Below are 7,707 nucleotides of genomic sequence, written 5' to 3'. Positions count from 1 at the left end.
AATTGAGAAGGGGAAAGTGGAAGAAATCAGATGAGAAGAAACTGAGAAGAAATTGAGGAAAAACTGAGAGGAAAAAAAGAGACAATCAGAGAGAGGAGAAATACCGGCATGAGAGAGTGAGAGAGTGAGAAAGGAAGACTGGCGTCATATCCCTGATGCCCTGATGGCTGTATCCGAAAATTAAAATTAATTATTTTAATTCTAAATACTCTAAAAAGATATTGGATACCCCTGGTACGGTGCTTCATCTCAACTATTGATAAGCTGTACCAGGGTCTTGTTTGAACAAGCACAACCTGGTTTGGCCCTACTTGTGACATTGAATGAGACTATTTGATAATTTTCCTTCTTGAACTTGAGCAGCTTTGCCTGCACTAATGTTCTTGAGGAAATGCCTGGGTGATCGTGATGATTAGAAATTATGATTTAACCTAATCATGCATCAAGCTGTTTGCCTGTTGGTATCTGTAACTAACCATAATTAACTATCCTGGCATCCTATCACTTCTGAAGTTTTAGGTTGTCTTTGTTCTTTCTGAATTTTCAATGTTGGAAAATGCAGGATTAGATGCTTAAGGAGAGATTTGAGAACATAAGAACCTCTGATTCATATATCTTATCCGACATAGCTAGAGGATTACTCAGATTGGTCAAATATAGATTACTCAGAAAGAATGGAATCCGATAGCAACGAAGAAGATGATATAGAAGATTGGTAAACCATTCCGTGTTCTTATATCTAACGTTGTTTAACTCAATCTAATGGACAGCTAGCCCAAGCTATTGGTTGGCATTGCCGCATGAGAAACCTACTTTTTCATTTTTAACATATTGCTTGTGAAGCTGCTTGATTCCATCAGTGATGTGCTTCAGTAGTGCGGAAGATTGGTCTATTCAGTACCCTTGCCATTTGCAGCTCTGTATTCTATTCTAGGGACAGCAAATGCTTCAAGCTACCGTAGTTCTTAGGATCTAAGACTATGAAGCAGCTTATACCTGAATCCAACATCCATAAGTTCTCTTCAGTTGGAGTATTTAATGAAAGACTTTATACTACCAAACCCTTGAGAAGAGTATGCATGATGTTCTTGATGCAATCTTGTAAGATCACCAGTTTGACATACAAAGATGGTAAGCTGAGTGTAACATCTCCTATGTTACTCGAATGAAAACATTGTAGATATAAATGGGTTCTTGATTGTGTACATTGTTGTCCTAATAACTGAACACATAAAACTTGGCAACAATAAAGCTGTGAACTGTCAAAAGGAATCACCTTCACAAAGTTCTAAGATTACTATGATATTGTTGTTCTATCTCTTCACAAGGGTTTAGGGGTGTATCTGTGGAAAACATGATTGGAGCACTGCAACAATAGGCAAACTTGCTACACTATCATTCGGTACAATTGAAACTTGGTGCACTACTGTGCAATGGAGCATTAACTCTATAAGTAATTCTTATTTTGAACTCACATCAATAGGTTTGCTTTTAATTAATATCTACGTGCTGTGTGATATCAGAATTTAGCACTGAAACAAAGATACATTGAAGTTTGGAATGAAATATAATTCACAAGGTGAGGCGAAGTAGGTGCTTTTATTATCTATCTTACTTAAAAAGGACTAGATAAGGTCTGTTGATTGATCTGGTTTCAGCTTGTAGGTTGAGTTTGTCATAAGTTTCTACCCTCTTCTTCTCTGTCCGGCTAAATTATAAGCAATATTTTTATGTACGAACAATAATGAGTAGTTTTCGACCAAACTAGCCCTCTTTCATAATTTGTAGCCCTACCTAAACGCTGATAACCTACTCAAAACTAAAACATATTAGTGTTTTATATTAGAAAACGGTAAAAGAATCGAACCTTTTAGCAAAAAAATTCAAAAGTAAAATTTGGTGGAGCTACGATCTTTTTTACTACATTATTATGCTCTTATATATATTATTTTATATTTTCACAATGAAATGTTTTATGACTAAAGTGGATAACCGAGCACAAAGTTATGACGCAACAAATTTTATATTTATATTTTTGCTATCATTTTTCTCGTTTGAGGTTCAATTAAGCTTCAGTCAAAATCATTATATTTGCTTTTCTTTCATCTTCATAATGGCATATTATATGTTTAAAATAGATTATCAGTTAGAAAATTATAACATGCGAAAATGAGTAGTTCAGCGTCTTAATAAAATATTTAATACTTTAGTCTTTTTCTACAGTAAACACTTAATTGTTCAGCATTTAATTGTTGTGTGGGCCAAACTCAACACTATTGCAGATAGGAGGAGGAGAGACCAAGGAAGAAGAAGAAAAGAAAGAGAAGGAAGGGAGGGGAGTTGTGTCGGCGAACCCAAGACAACTAGAGAGAGAGAGGAGAAAAGAGGAAGAGAGGAAAGGAGAAGGGCTCACCTCAGCAGCATTGACGGTGACGGCGATAGTAGGCTAGTGTTGGCAAGAGGCAAGAGAAAGAGAGCAATGAGAGTGAGAGAGAGACTTAGAGAGAGGAATTTACAAAGAGAGAGGGACGAGAGAGTTTGAGAGAGATATATAAAGAGGGAGAGAGTGGCGGAGGGAGGTTGGCGATGGCAATAGGGCCTCTCATAGCTAGTCGGCCGTAGTCGGTTGACTGCAACAATAGCCGTAGGGGATGCACAGCACCCCCACGCTCCGTCTATCTACATGGGCATGAGGTCGACCACACTGTGGCTAGCCACGTCATACCCATTTTTTTAGGATTAGGTTGTTACATGAATGGAGGAGACATTGGAACTATGGGCCCTAAGGGTCTATGATGGTGAATGGCGCTGGTGATGAATGCTGCCATGCTGGTGATAGATCCGACAATGCTGAATTTTGGTGATCTCATTTTTAAAATTATTTTGTTATTTTATATCAAGAATTATTTTGTTATGAGTTCATCATATGTTATTTTGTATGCCTATGTTATTTTGTATTTTGAAAAATGAATGATGTTACATGTCACAATATTTATTATATAAATTTTTAATCGGGTTGTCGTGTTATTTTATTATCATGTCGTGATATTTTATTATCGGGTTAATGTGTTATGTTAACACTGTAATAATCCAAATCAAAAAGAAAAGAATAAAATAATAATAAGTTTAATTAATAATAATAATAATTAATAATAAATATATGACAAAAAACCTTATTGGTTGCATGGCACGAGCGTGCCATGCAAACAAGGCTGGCGCTGTGGGTGCCACGCGTCCCCAGCCGCCGGGTCGAGGGGCACAGTGGGCCCCGTCGCCGCACTCCTCACTACGTCTCTCTCTATAGCGTTCTCTCTAACTCTCTCATTCTCCCTTTCACTCTCTCTCTCTCTCTCTTACCGACGCCAGCCTACCGCTGTCGTCGTTGATCACCGCAGCCGCCCTACCATTGTCGTCGTCGGTCACCGCTGCCACCGTCGCCACAACCTAGGTGAGCCTCCCTCCCTTACCTTCTCTTCTTCTTCTTCTTCTTCTTCTTCTTCTTCTTCTTCTCTTCATTTTACTTTCTCTGGCTATAAAACACCTGTCTAAATTACTTATGTTATTTAGTTAATCTAAATTAGATTTTTAGATATTTAATTTTTCAAGAATATATAATAACATGGTTATTAGATAAGTATAATTAGTGTAATTTCAGTGATTATAATTATAGATATTTGTACATAAATATACTTATAACTTCATATATTTTTATAATATTAATACATGTCTTTATAATTAGGTGTATATATATATACAACTTATTATACATTATTATGCATGTAATAAAATAGTAGGCTTACTTAATATTTATATTACATGATTAAGTAAAGATTATTTATATGTAACTCTTAATAGGTTTAGTAAGAGTAGTAGTCACAAAATAATTAAAGTATAATTATATAATACTATATAATATATGTGCTTGTATTTTAAATTATATTATTGTACATGTAGCTCTTTTACATTTTTTTATCAAAAGAGATCGATTATTATATACTTAATATATAATTAGCAAACTATAGTTTTATAAATAAATCTACAATTAGAATAATAACATATTAATATTATTATAATTAGATATATGATATAAATCAAATTATTTAATAAAAACAAAAGAAGAAATTCTAAACCTAATAAATCATCATATGTTACACAAACGGATCCTAATTGGATAAATAACTAATTTTATATTACCTAAATATTGTCAGATCTCAACCCCCTTATGCGAGACCCCGTATACCCTGTTAGCGATGAGTTGACCCTGGGTTGGCAAATATAAGGGATACATGTTTTGTATTTTCTTATCAAACGGTGAGTAATCTTATCCCCTAGACGTCTTTCTCAAATTAGGATATATTATATAATGTATATGCATATTTTGGCCTACAGCATATTTATATGATCTTATTTAGAAATGATTTCAATCGAACACATTTTATCATACATTCGATTAAAATAATCTTGGCTGGTAATATATAGAGATGATTAGAGATGACTATACTGTTATGACTTTATGTCGAGATTATATTTAGCATGAGTATGCATGGGATAGATGTATGAATCGAGATTGCATCGTATTATATCTCTTTTGACTCTTCTTCCACCTAAATTCTAGATATGCATGATTTGTTATAGTACTGAATAAAATGCATATAATCTGTCATTTAGAAGAAAAACATGAAATCTAATTGATATGATAGTTGGTAAAAAGCATAAGAATACCTGAGTGGGCGCGAGAGTTATGGCGTGCTTGGAGATGATTGATCGCTCGACATAGTTGCAATCCTATTGGCCTTACGTCCGAGGTCAGTAGTGTGTGTGCGCAGTAGATATTCGGACACATGCCATTCGCTAAGGCATATGTGGTGAGTTATTCTCATGTAATTTCTATCAACTAGTTGGGTACCCGGGTCTGAATAATGATGATACCCTTAACGATTGGCAATGTATGATTATATGATTGAGATACCATTAACGGTTGACAAAGTATGATTATATAATTGAGATATCATTAATGGTTGGCAGGGTATGCTCTGAGCCTTCAGACTGAATTATGAGACTAGGTACCGGGTGTTGACTGTGTACAGTGGTCTAGTATGATGATGACATTCAGAGATTATATTGATGATTGAGATGTTGAGAAATATATATGATTTTATTATTATCTAATACACCTGATTATCAAGTGGTCAATATGCATCATATGTGGTTACATTTGATATCATAGCATAGTCATGGTCGGCATCCATCATATGTGTCATATTTGAGAGATAGTTATGATGATAGTATGACATGGAGATTATTTTTACATTATCGAGAATTGTATACTTTGATAAGTTATGACATGATATCTATATTTCATTTATATATTATTGAGAATGCATTCATATACTCATTCATTACATAATATTCCTATGTGACTCATATTATTCAGTATATGATTTAACTCTTTGTTTGACATTACTGATTTGTGGTAAGATCTATTTACTGAACATTTTACTTATGACTCTCTTTATTTCTTTTCTAACCTCCTTAGATATGTGGTACGTGATAGCGACTTGAGATATCCTGAGAAGATATTTTAGAATGATAAGGTGAGCTATAGACGTGAGATGATATAAAAGATAGTTTACCTAAATATTGATATGTATTATTATTTAATATTTGTAATCATTTATATAGACGATGATTTGTATAATGCAGGTCAGATTATAGTGTACTTGTGTATCAGTGTTATAAGTTGTATCTTGATACTTTATCGTGGCTTATGTGGGCCCTGCCAGATTATATAGCTGTCTAGTATGATTGTTGTTGATATAGATATGGATTTGTTAACAAGTTTAACTTGATGATGTTATGATTTATTTTGTGATATAGTGTATATTATTATTGACTTGGATATTCATTTCTAGGGTAACCTACTGGTTTTCTAAGATATTGACCAACTCTAGGGAATCTAACTCAATTACTAGGTAGTCGTACCCTTTTGCCAGCCTCAAGCATAGTCTGAGGGCCCAACCTTCCACCTACAATATAGAAACTCTCAAGCTTGTCTCCCAAGCCGCAGCTAGAAGTAACCCATTTGCCTATATGAGTATCACACCAGCACCACTATAGTAGTCCTTTTTTGAATAAGCTTTGCCAACGTTGACCTTGAGCAACATAGGGTCTTGTGTGGGGGTGAAAACGGATTAGATACGGACCGGATATGGATAATTTTTGGATAAAGGATAGGATCTTAAATATATATTGATTGAATTTTAAACAAATTATAATATTTTATTTAGATATAATTAACACATAAATATTAAGAGTTTCACTACAAACAAATTTTTTGAATGTCAAATATGTAAAATTAGAGAAATTAATCTCTATAAATAATATATAACGTATTATTAGTAACAATATTAATATTTACTATTTAAATAAGCAAACTAAAAACTATAAATCATTCAAAAAAATATGTGGGCAAAAGGATATCCGATATCTCGTATCCGAATCCGAAAAATATATCTGACCCGTATCTGAATCCGTATCCAATTTTTTTTAAAAATTCTATCCGTATCCGGATATGTATCTGAATCAGATAGAAATTTTTTATCTGAACCCGATCTGAGTCGGGTCGGATAGCGAGTTGGATCGGAGTTAATCCGACCCGTTTTCACCCCTAGTCGTGTGGCTTCTAATTTGAAAAAGATTAAAACTTACGTGAATCCTTAAGTATGCTACAGTACTAATTTAAAAAGTAAGAAATGCCCTAGGAGATAAGACTTATTACACGCAATCGATAATAATATGAGAAAAGTAAAGCGTGAAAAATACAATCGCAAACATAAAACTTTTTACGTGGAAAAACCCCCAAACGGGTAAAAAACCACGAATCAAAACTCAGATAGAAACCAATAACTAAAACCTGTAGTAATTAACAAAAAACTTACATATCACTCACTGATTCCCACTACTCAATCTTTACTAACCTTGCTTGCTAGACCCCGAGTGACCCTTGAGGTTGATCCTTCCGTCTTAGTAACCCTTGAGACGTAGTTCTTTCAGATAATGTAGATGCGTTGACATGAGAATAATTCAGCATGTTCCGTTTAAAGTAGAGAAGTGTTCTTCAATCGCCTCCAAAGGATAATCTCCTAATATTGATCGACGACTTCTCTAAAAAATGATCTCCAATTTAATACTTGACGGTTCTCTTACCTAGGGTTAGATTAAAACCCTTTATATACTTTTTAGAGATAAGATAAGTATCTTTTAGAAATAAAATAAATATCTTTTAGAGATAAAGTAAATATCTCTTAGAGATAAGATAAATATCTCTTCAAATTAGGTCTCACAAAATGTAGAATTTGCAAGTTATGTGAGGGCATTCGAATGTGGTCTGAGTGCATTCGAATAAGGTGATTTGTAGTGTGAATGCACTACGAATGACTGAATATGAACATCTGTATGTGTGAACGCCACCTTTGTATGTGTAAACGGTTATAGAGTGCATTCAAACGACCAAAACAAGCTCTCTGTATGTGCAAACACGGTGTGATGGTGTGAACGGTTGTAGACTGAGTTTGAACGGCCCTAGAGTGTGTTCCAACGCTCTCTCAAATAACATACTAGATAGTTGAATGCAGAGTGAGTGTTCCTATGTCTTTAGATAAAATTTATACTTCTTCAACCATCATGACACGTTTAAGCACTTCAATA

This window comes from Typha latifolia, chromosome 12, assembly GCF_019914945.1.
Source record: "Typha latifolia isolate L0001 chromosome 12, TyphaL0001v2, whole genome shotgun sequence".
NCBI classification, from domain to species: domain Eukaryota; kingdom Viridiplantae; phylum Streptophyta; class Magnoliopsida; order Poales; family Typhaceae; genus Typha; species Typha latifolia.
The sequence above is the reverse complement of the archived record's forward strand: the minus strand, read 5'-3'. Positions refer to the sequence as shown.